This window comes from Nomascus leucogenys, chromosome 6 (assembly GCF_006542625.1).
Source record: "Nomascus leucogenys isolate Asia chromosome 6, Asia_NLE_v1, whole genome shotgun sequence".
NCBI classification, from domain to species: Eukaryota; Metazoa; Chordata; class Mammalia; order Primates; family Hylobatidae; genus Nomascus; species Nomascus leucogenys.
The window spans coordinates 56437046-56454628 of NC_044386.1; the positions used below are offsets into that span (position 1 = coordinate 56437046).

Genomic DNA, 17583 nt, shown 5'->3' on the forward strand with positions numbered 1-17583 from the left:
TTTAAATGACTACCCTCAGACAGATCTGGATTTTTATATCTTTATCTTCATTCAGTGAAGCAAGCCAAGAGCCCACATTTGTATGACTTAGGTCCTCTTAAAATGGTATCTGTAAACATGTGTCCAATATAAAAACTATTTTTAATAAAAAGTTACATGAAACAGAAAATAAATAAATAAAAATAAAAATAAATAAGCTTGCATTTGAGTTTGTCTGACTTTATGTCAGAAACTCATAGAGGAAGTAATAGTATAATAACTCTATTCAGCCAAGTAAATAAATGGAGCTTTATCATCCATGCAAAGTCATGCGCATTGTCCCAGAGCTGGTAGTTTCAGCTACGCACAAGAGAATTATCAGCAAGACAAAGAATTTGTTCTAGGAGCAGTAAATTGTGGGGTGAGTTTTTCACTTCTGCTGATTGGTCTGGGCCTTCCAAATGGACAAGACACCATCATCGGGTGACCAGCCTGGATACACTATCACTGGGAGGTGTTAGCAGCCCAGCTGATGTGAGCAGAAAAGGATAGAGTGTGACCTGCCAAGAGATACTGGACAGTGGCCTCCACTTTGTGTACCCGGGTTGGCCATTCTCCTTGTCGGCACAGTCAGGATAAGAAAACTCTAAGTTTATTTGGATCCCTTGGAGGACACTTCCACATGGGAACAATTGCAGCTGTCATCTTGGACTTTACTTCCCAGCCGACTCAATGGGGAAAGAGGGGAGCATTCTGGGGACCTCTGTAGAGGGGCTTCAACCTGGATAGATTCCCAATCAGAGTGAAGTTCAACATCCTCCAGGATATTTCCTCCCCCTGGCTGCTTCGTTTTGCAATGTCCTCCCTTCATATTCTCTAGAAATCCACACTCTCTACTTTTTTTTTTTTTTTTTTTTTTTGAGACAAAGTCTCACTCTGTCGCCCAGGCTGGAATGCAGTGGCACAATCTGAGCTCACTGCAACCTCCACCTCCCGGGTTCAAGAAATTCTTCCTGTCTCAGCCTCCCGAGTAGCTGGGATTACAGGCACCCACCGCCACACCCAGCTAAATTTTTTATTTTTAGTAGAGATGGGGTTTCACCATGTTGGCCAGGCTGGTCTTGAACTCCTGACCTCAGGTGCTCTGCCCACCTCAGCCTCCCAAAGTGCTGGGATTACAGCCCTGAGCCACTGCGCCCAGCCTATTTTACAACTTTATAAATTACAGATAAATTATAACAATGGAAAATAGGCTGGGCGTGGTAGCTCACACCTGTAATCCCGGCATTTTGGGAGGCCGAGGTTGGTGGATCACTTGAGGTCAGGAGTTCAGAACAACCAGGCCAACATGGTGAAACCCCGACTCTACTAAAAATACAAAAATCAGCTGGGCGTGTTGGCAGGTGCCTGTAATCCCAGCTACTTGGGAGGCTGAGGCACGAGACTTGCTTGAACCCAGGAGGTGGAGGTTGCAGTGAGCTGACATCGCACAATTGCACTCCATCTTGGGTGACAGAGCAAGAGTCCATATCAAAAAAAAAAAAAAAGGAAAATAATTATTGTTTATACATATGCAAACGAACTCCATACAATGGAGTGACGATTCTCCCCCTTCATCACCACCACCTCCAAGGAAAAACCTGTTTCAGGCCCGGCGCAGTTGCTCATGTCTGTAATCCTAGCACTGTGGGAGGTGGAGACAGGCGGATCACCGGAAGTCAAGAGTTCAAGACCAGCCTGGCAAGCGTGGTGAAACCCCGTCTCTACTAAAAATACAAAAATTAGCCGGGTGTGGTGGATTACAATCATGTGCCTGTAATCTCAGCTACTAGAGAGGCTGAGGCAGGAGAATTGCTTCAACCCGGGAGGTGGAGTTTGCAGTGAGCCGAGATCATGCCATTGCACTCCAGCCTGGGTGACAGAGCAAGACTCCATCTAAAAAAACAAAACAAAACAAAAAGCAAGAAAGATGTTTCACCTCCCCTTAAACATTTATGTTAATATTCCCGATCTGTTCTTTGGATAGCCCTTTTGTTTTGAGAGTCTCCCTCTGTCACCCAGTCTGGAGTGCAGTGGCACAATCTCAGCTCACTGCAACCTCCTCCTGGATTCAAGCAATTCCCATGCCTCAGCCTCCCGAGTAGGTGGGACTACATGCCACCACGCCCAGCTAATTTTTATATTTTTAGTAGAGACAGGGTTTCACCATGTTGGCCAGGCTGGTCTTTAACTCCTGACCTTAGGTGATCTGCCTGCCTTGGCCTCCCAAAGTGCTGGGAGCCACCGAACCAGGCCTGGATTATCCTTTTTTTGTTGTTATTGTTCATTGTTTTTTGAGACACAGCTACACTCTGTTGCCCACGCTGGAGTGCAGTGCCATGATCTTGGCTCACTGCAAATTCTGCCTCCCGGCTTCAAGTGATTCTCCTGCCTCAGCCTCCAGAGTAACTGGGATTGCAAACGCGTGCCACCATGCCTGGCTAATTTTGTACTTTTAGTAGAGACAGCATTTCACCATGTTGACCAGGCTGGTCTTGAACCCCTGACCTCAAGTGATCCACCTGCCTTGGCCTCCCAAAGTGCTGGGATTACAGGTATGAGCCACCGCACCTCTCCTGGATTGTCCTTTGAACTGATTTTAACACCTTGCCAGTTTTCTTTTTAATGAGTTAAATATCATCTTTATTTATTTATTTATTTTTTGAGACAGGGTCTCACTCTGGTGCCCAGGCTGGAGTGCAGTGGTGTGATCATGGCTCATTGCAGCCTCGATTTTCAGGCTCAAGCAATTCTCCCACCTCAGCCTCCAGAGTAGCTGGGACGATAGGCGTGGGCCACCAAACCTGGCTTTTTTTTTAATTTTATTTTTTGTAATGATGGGATCTTACTACGTTGCCCAGGCTAGTCTCCAACTCCTGGGCTTAAGCAATTCTCCCACCTTAGCCTCCCAATGTGCTGGGGTTACAGGCATAAACCACTATGCCCAGCAAAATCTTATCATGTATTAACTTTAAAAAAATCTACTCCTGGCCAGGTGTGGTGGCTCGTGTCTGTAATCCCAGCACTTCGGGAGGCCGAGGCGGGTGGATCACCTGAGGTCAGGAGTTCAAGACCAGCATGGCCAACATGGTGAAACTCCGTCTCTACTAAAAGTACAAAATTAGCCGGGCGTGGTGGCACATGCCTGTAATCCTAGCTACTCGGGAGGCTGCGGTAGGAGAATCACTTGAACCCAGGAGGCGGAGGCTGTGATGAGCCAAGATCACACCATTGCATCCAGCCTGGGCAACAAGACAAAACTCTGTCTAAAAAAAAAAGGGTGGGGAGAAGGGAGGTGGCGAAGAAAGAGGATACCAGCAAGATGCAGGAACAATATGCCTGGTGTACTAATACTTGTGTGAAAATATATTTTTAAATACTATTTAAACCTAGATGCTGAGTGTGCAGACACTCTCAGAAAAGATACACAAGAATGCAGTCACACTGGTAGTCTCTTGGGAGGGGAGCTGGGGCCGGGAGAAGGAAGGGATAAGAGAGAGATTTACTCTTCACTCTAGGTCCTTTGCATCTTTGAATGTTGTACTCTGTGCATGTACTATCTATTCAAAAACAAACACAGATGGTCCCCAGCTTACAATGGTTTGACTTAATATTTTTTGACTTCACAATGGTGCAAAAGTGATACCCATTCAGTAGGAACTGTACTTCAAGTACCCGTACAACCATACTGATTTCTATTTTCAGTATTCAATATGTTACATGAGATATTCATCATTCGATTATAAAAGAAGCTTTGTGTTGGATGATTTTTCCCAACTGCAGGCTAATCTAAGTGTTCTGAGCATGTTTAAGGTAGGTTAGGCTAAGCTATGATGTTCAGTAGGTTGGGTGTATTAAATGCATTTGCAACACGATATTTTCCATCTACAGTGGGTTTATTGAGATGTAACTTCATCATAAATCGAGAGCATCTGTACAATACACACACAATGGGACACGATTCTGCCTTAAGAGGAATAAAATTCTGATACAGCCTACAACATGGATGAACCTTGAAAACATTATGCTAAGTGAAATAAGGCAGACACAGAAAGACAAAACTGTATGATACTGCTTTCATGAGGTACCTAGAATAAGCAAATTCACAGAGACAAAAAGCGGAATAATGGTTACTAGGAGCTGGGGAGTCACTGTTTAATGGATACAGAGCTTCTGTCTGGGATGATGGAAAAGTTCTGGAAATGGATAATGGTGATGGTTGTACAGCATTGTGAATGCACTTTAGTGGCACTGAACTGTACATTTAAAAGTGGTTAAATGGTATGTTTTATGTTACAAACATTTTACCACAATAAAAAAAATAAGTGTAGGCTGGGCAGAGTGGCTCACACCTGTAATCCCAGCACTTTGGGAAGCCAAGGTGGGTGGACCACTTGGGGCCAGGAGTTTGAGACCAGCCTGGGCAATATAGTGAAACCCCATCTCTACTGAAAACACAAAAATGAGCTGGGCGTCGGTTAAAAGAAAAAAAAGAAATATATGCATTATATTTTAAATTGTCATTAAATGTGAATATCTGTAACATTGACTTACCTATCACCTGTTCCTTTTCTGTTAACAGTATCTTGCATTTTTTCTTTCTTTCTTTCTCTTTTTTCTTTCCTTTTTTTTTTTTTTTTTTTTTTTTCAGAAAACACATTATCCATCCCAATCCACACCATAAAATTAGTCACATAACTCAGGCCTGGTAAATCACTGTGCTTCATCCAATATAAGAGATATATAGTAAAAGACAGTAAAGTGCTGGGCACACTGGCTTACGCCTGTAACCCCAGCACTTTGGGAGGCTAAGGTGGGTGGATCGCTTGAGCTCAGTTTGAGACAAGCCTGGGCAACATGGAAAATCTCATCTCTATACAAATAATGAAAATTACCCAGGCGTGGTGGTGCATGCCTGTAGTTCCAGCTATTTGGGAGGCTAAGGTGGGGAGATTGCTTGAGCCCAGGAGATTGAGGCTGCAGTGAGCCGAGATTGTGTCACTGTACTCCGCTTGGGTGACAGAGCAAGACCCTGTCTCAAAATAAAAAAAGGAAAAGAAAAAATTGAAACCCAATCCAGACAAATCTGAAAATGTTCATTTTTCAGAGGTCATTCATTTTCACTTTTTTACAAGCCAGTTTGAATTGTTTTCAGTAACTCATAAAAGAAACAGCCCTTATTTATGAAAATAATGGAAAATATGAAAATTAGGAGATATATGATAGTGGGATAGGAACGGAAGATGAGACGGTTTTCATTTCATATAATTTTACATCTTAAATTTTTTTTTCTATTTATTTTGCAGTAAAGAAATAAGGTCGGCATGGTGGCTCATGCCTGTAATCCCAGAAGTTTGGGAGGCCGAGGTGGGTGGATCACCTGAGTTCAGGAGTTCGAGACCAGCCTGGTCAACATGGTGACACCCCTATCTCTACTAATAATACAAAAAAAAAATTAGCTGGGCATGGTGGCAGGCACCTGTAATCCCAGCTACTCAGGAGGCAGAGGTGGGAGAATCCCTTGAACTTGGGAAGTGGAGGTTGCAATGAGCCGAGATCACACCACTGCACTCTAGCCTGGGTGGCAGAGTGAGACTCTGTCTCAATTTAAAAATAAAAAAGGAAATAAAAAATAAATGTGACCAATGTAGGTTATTACCTCATGAGGCATTTGCTTAAAGCTGCCAATCACAAGGGTGATTTAACGCTTACCCTCGGCAAGCAAGGTGAGACCCTGTGAAAGGCTAGTTACCCAGCTATGAGAGATGGCAGAGGCTGAGATTACTGAAGCTCTCACTGCTAAGTTTGAATTAAATTAAGACATGAGAAACAACTGAAATGTCTGCTACAGGCTGAATGTGTCCCCCTAAAATTCATATGTTAAAGTCCTAACCCCCAATGTGACTGTAGTTGGAAACAGGGACTTTAGGGGGCTCCTAAAGGTAAATGAGCTCGTGTAGGTGGGGCCCTCATCCAATAGGACAGGTGTCTTTATGAGAAGAGAGACAGGCACCAGGGATGCAGTGCACAGAGACAAGGCCACGTAACGACGAGGTGAAACAGGCGGATCACAAGGTCAGGAGATTGAGACCATCCTGGCTAACACAGTGAAACCCCATCTCTACTAAAAAGAAAAAAATACAAAAAAATTAGCTGGGCGTAGTGGTGGGTGCCTGTGGTCCCAGCAACTCGGGAGGCTGAGGCAGGAAATGGCGTGAACCCAGGAGGTGGAGCTTGCAGTGAGTAGAGATCTCACCACTGCACCCCAGCCTGGGCAACAGAGCGAGACTCTGTTGCAAAAAAAAAAAAAAGTAATAGACCAGTGTGAGGTGCTGTGGAAAGGAAAGGTGATCAAATATAGGCTGGAGTTGATAAACACCTGTGGTTGGATAGAAAGAATGTATTTCTAGCTTAGCTCGCTGAAATCAAAGTGCCTCTAGTGGTCTTCACTAATAGGTATAAAGAAAATAAAAAAGGCATTCTTCAGATCAGTAGCTGCAAATCAAGTACCAGGGGGTGGTTGATTGGCTAAAGCAACAAAACCACATCTGGAAGAGCAGCTGCAACTGGAGTCACCATCTGAATAATTTATGATAATCCACTATCATTCTCCAATATCGGTCTGTCTTCTCCATGGACCAAATTGGTGCATTGAACAGGAATGTGGTGCAATCATCACCCCTGTATCCTAATGGTAGCACTGATTTCTGCAATCCTTCCAGAATGCAGTATTGCTTGTGGCTAATTATTTTTGTAGAAAGAGCAGCACTTCTAGGGGCTTCTCCTTGACCTTGCCTACCATAATAGCCCTTACTCCACGGGTTGGAAAACTGTGGATTTGGGGATTCTGCCAGTTGCTGAGACTGTCTCTTCCAATTATGAATTCCAGAATTAAGGAAATTAGTGCAGGTTGGGTTCAGGGAGACAGTCGGTCAACTATGAGACAGGTCTGAGCTAAAAGTCCATCAATCACCTGACCTGCATGAAGACCTATTCTGACTGATGGGCCACAGGCAGTATTCATCTTCAGGAATTAGTGTCAGCTTAGAGCCAGCAATCCCTTAAAAGTCTTATTACTTCCCTTTCCTCAAGGCACTCACTGTGACAAAGGACTGTGGGTGCCTTTGGGGATGGCTGGGAGGAAAATCAGCATTACAAGTTTCTGACATTGTATTGTGTTCCTTCCTCAAGGGAACCTTTCCTCTTAATTCAAAGGAAAGAATTCTATAAACTGGTTCTAGTTTGTGAATTGATTGTGGAGCAGTAACTCTCTTTTGATGATTTAAGTCAGACTTCTGTTCACTGGACCTAGATCTTTCTGACTGCACAGGCTAATGAGAATTTAGTAAACTGGCTGCTGTGGTTTGGATATGGTTTGTTTGCCGCCACCAAAATAAGTGCTGAAATTTGATCTTCAAGGTGAGGTGTTGGGAGGTGGGGCCTAGTGGGAGGTGTTGGGTCGTAGATGGTTTGGTGCTGTTCTCACAGCAGTGATCTAACTTTATAACTAACTTATATCACAGCCTGATCTAACTTTCTATTGCTTCTGCCTTGATCCCACTTAATGTCTATATAAATTGGGATACTGTTATTAAAATAGGTTCTGGTGAGACTCAGCAGTGTCTTTCAAGTCAACTACCTCACAGGGGGGCGTTACATGTTCTTCAGGCAAAGGGAGGTACCCTCCTCAGCTGAGTGCTGAAGGGCTGCTTTGACCAGGGGATGGAGAGGGGAGAACTCGGTAAATTTAGTTTGAGGTCCACTCTTTCACTGGGGGCTTGCCTGTGTTTCCCCATTTCAATCTTCAGGGTTCAATTTCTTCTCAATCAATGTTCTAATATTAGCAGATACCCTGGTCAGTAGGATTACCTTTAAAAAATGCTGCAGGCCGGGCGCGGTGGCTCACGCCTGTAATCCCATCTCTTTGGGAGACTGAGGCGGGCTGATCACAAGGTCAGGAGACGGAGACCATTGTGGCTAACATGGTGAAACCCCGTCTCTACTAAAAATACAAAAAATTAGCTGGGCGTGGTGGTGGGCTCCTGTACTCCAGGCTACGGGGGAGGCTGAGGCAGGAGAATGGCATGAACCCGGGAAACGGAGCTTACAGTGAGCTGAGATCACGCCACTGCACTCCAGCCCGGGTGTCAGAGCGAGACTCCGTCTCAAAAAAAAAAAAAAAAAAAAAAAAATGCTGCATTTGATTCGCCAATATTTTGTTAAGAAATTTAGCATCTATGTTCGTAGGGATATTGTTTGCTTCTGGGGTTATGCTGGTCACTTAAAATACGTTGGGTACGTTGGGAATTGTCCATTCCTTTGTTGCAATTGTAATAGTAGCTTCCCTTTCATTCTAGATATTAGTAACTTACTAAAGTGTTACCAATTTTATGGATCATTACCAAAAAAAACCCTTTTGTTTTCATTGTTTCTCTCTATTGCTCATTAGCTTTCATTTTCATCAATTCCTTCTGTCACCTATGTTTTTTTCTACCTACTTACTGTCATCTAAATTTGCTCTTTTTGCTTTGCTTAGCTTCCTAAGATTTAAATGTAGCATTGACATAGGGCTTTTGCTTTATTTCCTAACATATACATAAATCTATACATCTGCACTGTTTTCCATACCTCTCAGAAATATCGATACGCTGTGTTTTAATTTTCATCCATTTCGAAATATTTTGTTTTTAGTTGTGATGTGTTCTTTGAGCAATCTGTTGTTTAAAAGTGAGTTGTTTAGCTTCCAGATATTGGGGAATATCTAGATGTTTTATTTCTGTTAATTTGTAATTTAGTATAAATTTGGTCAGCAAACATATTCTGTAAAATTTTAAATTTTAAAGCTTATTGAGCCTTGTTTTATGACCCAGTATGTGCAAAATCTTGGTAAATATATTGCATTTGGACTTGAAAGGATATTTATTCTCAACTTTTAGGATTTTTATAAATACATTTTACTATGATTAAAGTAGTTGATGGCATTCATCAGATCATTTATTTGGAAATGTTTTTTTTTGTCACCTCTTCTATTAATTGCTGGAAGATTAGCATTAAAATCTCCAACTATGATTTTGGAGTTTCTTTTCTCCCATTAGTTGTTAAATATTTTATATTCTACTTCTGTTTGGGGGCACATGTGTAGCGATAATTTTTATGTATTACTGATAAATTGACACTTCTAACATTATTAACTGTCCTTCTTTGTCCCTTTTGTCTTGATGTTTGATATTTACATAGAATTTTTTGCTTATAATGTGCATGGTATTTCATTTCCCATTTGTTCAATTTCATCTATCTGTGTCATCATATCTAAATGTTGTACCTAATAAACAAGAATTCAGTTGTTTCTTGCTTTTATATTCTGTCTGGTCTTCTGTGCTTTTTGGTTGGGGTCATATACCTATTTACATTTAATGCGCTACTAATATAGTTCTATTGAGGACTGCATTTCACTCTTGTTTTTCTATTCCCTATCTCATTTACTTTTCCTTTCATCTTTATTATACTTTTCTTGTGTTTTTTTGTTTGTTTTGTATTACTTTTTTATTGTATTACTTTTCTATATTTTCCATCTGTGAAATTAAATCATATATTGAATTCTTTCATTTCTAATAAATGTGCTTGACATGGTTTGGCTGTGTCCCCATTCAAATCTCAACTTGAATTGTATCTCCCAGAATTCCCAGGTGTTGTTGGAGCCGCCTAAGGGGAGGTAATTGAATCATAGGGGCAGATCTTTCCTGTGCTCCTCTCCTGATAGCGAGTAAGTCTCACGAGATCTGACGGGTTTATCAGGGGTTTCTGCTTTTGCTTCCTCTTCATTTTCTCTCGCCCTCACCATGTAAGAAGGTGCCTTTCACCTCCTGCCGTGATTCTGACACCTCCCCAGCCACGTGGAAACATAAGTCCAACTAAATCTGTTTTTTTTCTCCGTTTCAGGTTTGTCTTTATCAGCAATGTTTAAATGGTCGAATACAGTGCTCTAGTGCTAAGAATTTTCCTTTGACTTTTACATTAAATGGACCCGTAGGTGCTAATATGTAATGATTTAATTATCATTGTTTTAGAATTTTTCCATCTTCTCTTTTACTCCATAATTAGGAGTTTTTAAAAATTTCCGCCGGAAAGTCTGTTTATGACTTTGCTAATAATTTCTAGTGTCATTGCATTGTAACTAGCAAGTGTTGTTTATAATATTTATACTTATGGAACTTGCAGATATGTCTTTGTAATCTATTATATGATAATTTCTTGTGACTATTCTATGTGTTCTTGACGAAATATATACTCTAGGCTGGGCGTGGTGGCTCACGCCTGTAATCCCAGTACTTTGGGAGGCCAGTGTGGGCGGATCACAAGGTCAGGAGCTCGTGACCAGCTGGCCAACATGGTGAAACCCCATCTCTACTAAAAATACAAAAATTAGCCAGGCACAGTGGCACACACCTGTTGTTCCAGCTACTTTGGAGGCTGAGGCAGGAGAACTGCTTGAACCAGGGGGTTGGAGGTTGCAGTGAGCTGAGATCGTGCCACTGCATTCCAGCCTGGGCAACAGAGTGAGACTGTGTCTCCAAAAAAAGTATATTCTCTAAGGGTGTAATGTTTGTATTTATTCTTAAGATTTTCCTTATTGATTGTATGATGTTTAGGTCTTCTATATCCTTAGTTATTTTGTCCACTTGATCTGTGTTGTATTGAGAGTAGAGTTTTAAAGTTCCCAATGATGAGAGCCTTCCTAACTACTCATTAGTGCCTCTGGTTTCTATTTACACAGAATGTGATTTTTGTATGCAGACATTCATAAGTATTGTATCTTCATCGTGAATGGGGTTTTAGCATTAAAAGCTTGCTTTCTTTGTCATGCTTAATGTTTTGTGGCCTGAATACTACTTACATAAGGATTGCTATACCTTGTTTTTTTAATGTTTTCATTTGCCTAGTATGCCTTTGTGCATAATTTTTTTTTTTTGAGACAGAGTCTTGCGCTTGTCACCCAGGCTGGAGTGCAATGGCACCGTCTCAGGTCACTGAAACCTCCACCTTGTTAAAGCGATTCTCCTGCCTCAGCCTCCTGAGTAGCTGGAATTACAGGCACCCGCCACCATGCCTAGCTAATTTTTATATTTTTAAGTAGAAACGGGGTTTCACCATGTTGGCCAGGCTGGTCTTGAACTGCTGACCTCAGGTGATTTGCCCACCTCACCCTCCCAAATTGCTAGGATTACAGGCGTGAGCCACTGCGCCTGGCCTTGTGTGTAAATTTTTATCCTTTCTTAATCACTTTGGTTTTGGTGTGTCTCTTATATTCTGCAAATATTTGGGCAGTGTTTTGTGATTCAAAGTGATTTTTTTTTTTTGGTAGTTAAGCCATTCGTATTGATAACTATGACTTTTGATAGATTTGGCCTCAACTGTGTCACAATATTTTATAACTATTTTTATTATAATTGCTGTGTTTCCTTTTCTACAAGTCCTGTAATAATTGCTTCTGTATTTAAAAAAATTTAACTTATTCTACTTTCTTCTTTCTCTCTCTCTTCTCCTCCCATTTTTAGTTTCATTATTTTTAACTTACACAATATATAAGATTTCCATATTAGTAACTCACCCTTGTCCTATTTGCATTTTAGCCTTAGAGCTACAACATGTGTGAATACTCACACCCATCATTTTAATGAGGATTTCCCAGTAATATTTGTTTGGATGAAACTCATCCTGTAGTTTCTTCAAGAAAGGCTTGTAGGTAAATGATTTTATATGTTCTTATATCTTTAATACTTTCTTGTGTAGTCCTGGTACTACACAAGGTTAGTTGGCTGGATATAAAGCCCTCTGCATATTATAGAGTATTTTGAATTTGCTACCCACCTTATGATTGTTTTGCTTTGTATGTTGTTTTTGAAAGGTTTGATAGGCCAGGTGTGGTGGCTCACGCCTGTAATCCTAGCACTTTGGGAGGCCAAGGCAGGCAGATCACCTGAGGTCAGGAGTATTCATAAATTATTTAAATCAGTCTAAGAGTGTTCATAAATTATTTAAATCAGTCTAAGAAATTTTCAAGTTCATGTAACTTATGTAAATCATTAATAAATAAATAAAAACTCAGATCCAATATACTTTGACTAATTCAAATCTCCCCAAATAAAATAACAATGACTCAGAATAAAATTCTAAGCCAACACTTCAAATAGAATAAAATTTATTCAAATAAGCATTTGTGGATATGAAAAGCCCCTGGAGTCAGATATCTAAAAACTACAAACAAAAATGGGCAAAAACATAAGGAAATGAAAATATAGTTAATTAAAGCCGGAAGATAAATGAAAGAAAGAAAAAGTTATCTCCTAAAGAAAAAGGGAACCACAAGGTCACAAAAGAGTATAGACTCAAATGAAAATATAATGACTAGCATTGAAGAAAGGTAGAAAAACACCTGGATAATGAAGATGACATAAGGAAAAAAGAGGTCACAGAAAAGTGGTAGAAATCAAAGTTAAGCAAAGGCACTATTCACAAAGTTGGAGTCCCAGGAAAAAAGTAATAAAACAATGGAATAAACTAATAAGAGATAATATTTAAAAGTAGGTTGCAAGACATTTATGCTGAAATAAACTTGAGTCAACTGAGTATTTGGGAAAATTCCCCTGAAACAGTAAACTTTAAGTCATAAGCTAGAAAAATCATTAGCCTTTGTAGATTTTGAAGCAAACAATATTGTCAAGAATGCACATCAAAACTTGTTATGGCTAAAAACAAATATATCAATGTAACTATGCATATATTAGGATAAAAAAGGTGAAGAATAATTTACAATTGTGAAGGGCACATGAAGTAAAATGGGACATTTAAAGATGAACTCTTCCTGGTCTTCAAGAGAAAAGATCACAAAAAACCACCTTTTTTTTTTTTTTTTTTTTGAGATGGAGTCTCGCTCTGTTGCCCATGCTGTAGCAGTGCAGTGGCACAATCTCAGCTCACTGAAACCTCCACCTCCCGGATTCAAGTGATTCTCCTGCCTCAGCCTCCCAAGAAGCTAGGACCACAGGCGCATGCCACCACACTCAGCTAATTTTTATATTTTTAGTAGAGATAGGGTTTCACCATGTTGGCCAGACTGGTCTCGAACTCCAGAAATCAATAACAACTAGAGAACTAGAAAATCATATGTACTTGGAGACTTAAAAACATTTCATGGCCGGGCGTGGTGGCTCACGCCTGTAACCCCAGCACTTTGGGAGGCCGAGGCGGGCGGATCACGAAGTCAGGAGATCAAGACCATCCTGGCAAACACGGTGAAACCCTGTCTCTACTAAAAATACAAAAAATTAGCCAGGCATGGTGGCAGGTGCCTGTAGTCCCTGCCATACCTGCGCCAGGGCCTGTGTTCTCCAAAACTTTGAATAATAACCCTACGCCATGAATCAGTCAGTGGCCGAATACCATGAATTAGATCCCTGTAATTGTTCTTCATCCTCACTGCCACTAACTTAGTAGCACCTTAATTCCCTTTTGGCCGGGACTATCAAAGTAACTTCCTAAGCCGCTACTGTGCCTTGAATCTGTTCCCTGAGATCCCCCTTCGCATGGCTGTCAGATTTCGTTTACAAACCAGACATCAGATCAGGGCCCTACCACCCTCCTTTCCCCACTTCCTCCTGCCCCCGCGATTTCCTACAGATTTAGATCGTGGCTGTGCCTACCTTGTTTATTTCCCAGTTTTTCTCATGCCTTCCGTAGCCCAGTCAACCCGAACTGCCATTATTGTGCCTTCATGCATGCCTTTTTCTTGTAATGCTCTTCTTATCTCCATCTACAGAAAATATGTTGCTTTCTATATGTGAAGGTTTCTCTGACTGCATGCGCACTCTTCACCTCAGGATTAATTGATCCCTCTTTATAGCAATGACCATGGATAAGCCCCATAGGCTGCTAGCTCAATCCACTGTTGATGCCCAGTGAACATGACCGTTTTAGATCAAGTTTCCTAATTCATATGGTCATTAACCAACCCTGTAAAGCTGAGATGTGCCAGATATAGGCCCCCAGAAAGTAGTATCTTATGCCATATGTTTTTCCTTCCTTGCCAGAAAAGGACAGACAGCATACATGTATGCTTTAATGTAATCGTCTCCCTACTTCCAATTATTTATTTATTCTTTTGAAAGGTTGAATACATTCTTGTTTGTTTCATAACCTAAAATATTTCCTTTTTTTCTCCTAGAATATATCAGAGCCTTGATTACATAGAAGATAATGCTACAGTTTTTCATGCCTACTATCTCTCTGCAGTAGCTAATGCCGAAATAAAAAACTCGGTGGCTTTGGGTCATTTCATTCTTCCTCCTGCGTGCCTGCAAAAAGGTTAGCAAAGATCATTCAGCCAATCCCTGTCAGACAGCCAAACCTGGCTAATCTCTGTTAAACAGCCAAATTCAACTGTACTTATTTTGTTCTCAGTCACATATTTTTGAATTTTCTATCTATTTAACCTAAGTGGAAAAAGCATGGACTTTGGATCAGATTGCCTTGGGTGTATATCCTGACTTTGTTTATGTATTGTTTATTCTTACATTCATTGAGCTCTTCCTGTGGGCCAGGTTTCAACCTGGGTAGGTGCTGGGGATTCAGTGGAGAATAAAACAGATGCAGATCTTGCCTTCACAGGCTACAATCTGATGCTTACTAGTTTTGTGACCATTTAGCAAGTTACTTCTCTGAAGTTGTTTTGAGGATAAAATGAGATAATAGGCTGGGCGAGGTAGGGCATGCCTGTAATCCCAGCACTTTGGGAAACTGAGGTGGGTGGATCACTTGAGCCCAGGAGTTCAAGACTAGCCTGGGCAACAGGATAACATGGTGAGACCCTGTCTCTATTTATTTTAATAATTTCAAATTATTTCTAAAAATAAGATAATGTATTAAGGTATCTGATGTGGTGAGCGTTTAATAAATGTATTCTTTGCTAGTTTTGAATCTCTTCATTATTTTTCTAATTTTTTCTTCTGATATTTAAAGACTGGTTATGATAATAAACCCATGTATTCGCATTTTTAAAATGCGAATTTTAAAATTCCTTGAGCCCAGGAATTTGAGGCTGCAGTGAACCATGATCTCCCCTGTGAATAGCCACTGCATTCCAGCCTGGGCAACATGCTGAGACCCTCTTCTCTAAAAAAATTAATTGAATAATTAAGTGAGTAGAATTAATTTTAGGAATATATTTTATTTAACCTAATATATCTAAAATATTATCGTGTCAATATATAATCTATAAAAACTGAGATACCCTACATTATTTTTTGATACTAAGTCTTCAAAATCCTATATTTATTTTACACTTACAGCACCTCTGAATTTGGATTAACCACTCATTTCCAGTGCTCAGTACCTACATGTAGCTAGTGGCTGCCATACTGGACAGCAAAAGTCTAGAGTAATACTACCTTTTTTGTCCTTTTGGCTACTGTGAAAACTTTGGGATTATTGAGTTTGGATGATGACATTGTTGTTTGACATGCTTATCATTGTAGAATTCCTGTACTACCATGTTTACTAGACATATTGTTCATCCACCCCTCTTTTATATCTATATTTATATATCTCTATCTGTATCAATATCTATAGCTATATAGACATTAGATATACATCTAATATATATCTAATGCATTATATACATATGCATTATTATATAAATATATATCTATATATGCAGATGTATATCTGTATATGTGTATACATATACATCTAATGTATATCTAATGATACAGATATAGATATTGATGTATATCTAATGTATATGTAGATACAAATATAGATATAAAAGAAGAGTGGATGAACATATCTCAATTATATATATATATACATCTAATGTATATAGAGATACAAATATAGATATAGATATATTCTAGCAGGAAACGTCTACAACAATGATTAGCAAAGTGTATTAGAATCATCTGAAGAGTTTGTTAGAAATGCAAATTCCAGAGCTCCTCCTCAATGATCTGATTCAATAGGAATCTGCATTTTAACAAGTGTGTTATGTGATTTTGTTGCAAATAGAATAACACTGGCCTAGAATTTTCAGACTTTAAGCAAAATTCAGAAGATTCCAAAAAAAAAACATCTTGGATTTGTTTTTCTCACCACAGAAATAAGAAGAAAAATTGGTAGTTTTATTTGGGAACAAGACCAACATCATCTGATAGAACAGGTAAGAGTAAATTAAGGTACTTGATTAGAATCTGCAGTTTCAACATTTTCTGAAAGCAAAGTTATCTTTAAAGTGTTTACTTGTGACATGTTAGCACCAATGAATCAGATTAAGAGATTTATTTATTTTGAGATGGAGTCTCACTCTGTCTCCCAGGCTGGAGTGTAGCAATGCGATCTCGGCCCACTGTCACCTTTGCCTTCTGGGTTCAAGCGATTCTCCTGCCTCAGCCCCCAAGTAGCTGGGATTATGGGCATGTGCCACCACGCCCAGCTAATTTTTGTATTTTTAGTAGAGACGGGGTTTCACCATGTTGGCCAGGCTGGTCTCGAACTCCGGGCCTCAAGTGATCTGCCCACCTTGGCCTCCCAAAGTGCTGTGATTACAGGCATGAGCCACTGTGCCCGGCCCAGATTAAGAAATTTAAAGGGCATGCTGTTATTGAATATTATTTGGTTCAACATTGTTTTATAGTAGTACATTAGTAAAATTGAGGTTATTTTGTATAAATAAAATTATTCCTATAAGAAACTTGAAAATTTGCTTCTGTTAGTAATAGGAAGAGAATAACAGGTGCATAGTATTTACCAGTTCTTTACTGCCAGTGTAGATTCTGATTGGTTAATTTCTGTGACATGCTGTTTGTTCAATGTTTTGAATACCACCCCTCAATAAATGTGTACAAGAGTCTGTCTGAACCTATTCTGGTTCAGGGGCTGCCTGATTAACGAAAAAAAAGAAAAGAATAGTGTACAATACTGGAAAAATAGCTGTTTTGTAGCTTTTGCCATCCTGCCTCAGATTTACTTATGCTTTTGACTTACTTCAAAATCTTTAGGTAATAGCCAAATTTGGGAACAATTGAGCATTAAAACTACTAATGACAATAATGGATTATAATATGTTAGGTAAAAAGAATCCATATGCTTGCTTCGGCAGCACACATACTAAAATTGGAACAATACAGAGATTAGCATGGCCCCTGTGCAAGGATGACACGCAAATTTGTGAAGCATTCCATACATGTATATGATACTCCAAAAGCAGACATAAAGAAAAAAGGAAGGACAGAAGGAAGAAAGGAAAGAAGGAAGAAAATAAGGAAGATAAGGGTGGGATAAGGAAAATTTTCCTTTACAAAAATAGCAGCTAGTAAATATAGAAAGAAAGATAAAATAGAAAAATCACCATTTTAAAGCCCTCAATATAATAATTGATTTAGATAAGGTCATTAATGGATTCTAAACCTATGATCTCAAATTATCACCCACAGATTGATTATTAGTTACATAGTTAAACAGTGTACCTTTACAATGGAGCGATCTGGCAGGCACCATTTAACTAACTTAGCAAAC

General features: G+C 39.8%; 1 non-coding gene across 1 annotated transcript; it reads left to right on the forward strand.

Annotated features, from left to right (window-relative positions):
• The first annotated feature begins 17151 nt into the window (after positions 1-17151).
• On the forward strand, positions 17152-17255 carry LOC115835596. Its single transcript, XR_004030637.1, has one exon. It is a non-coding gene; the product is annotated as a U6 spliceosomal RNA (small nuclear RNA).
• The last annotated feature ends 328 nt before the right edge of the window (positions 17256-17583 follow it).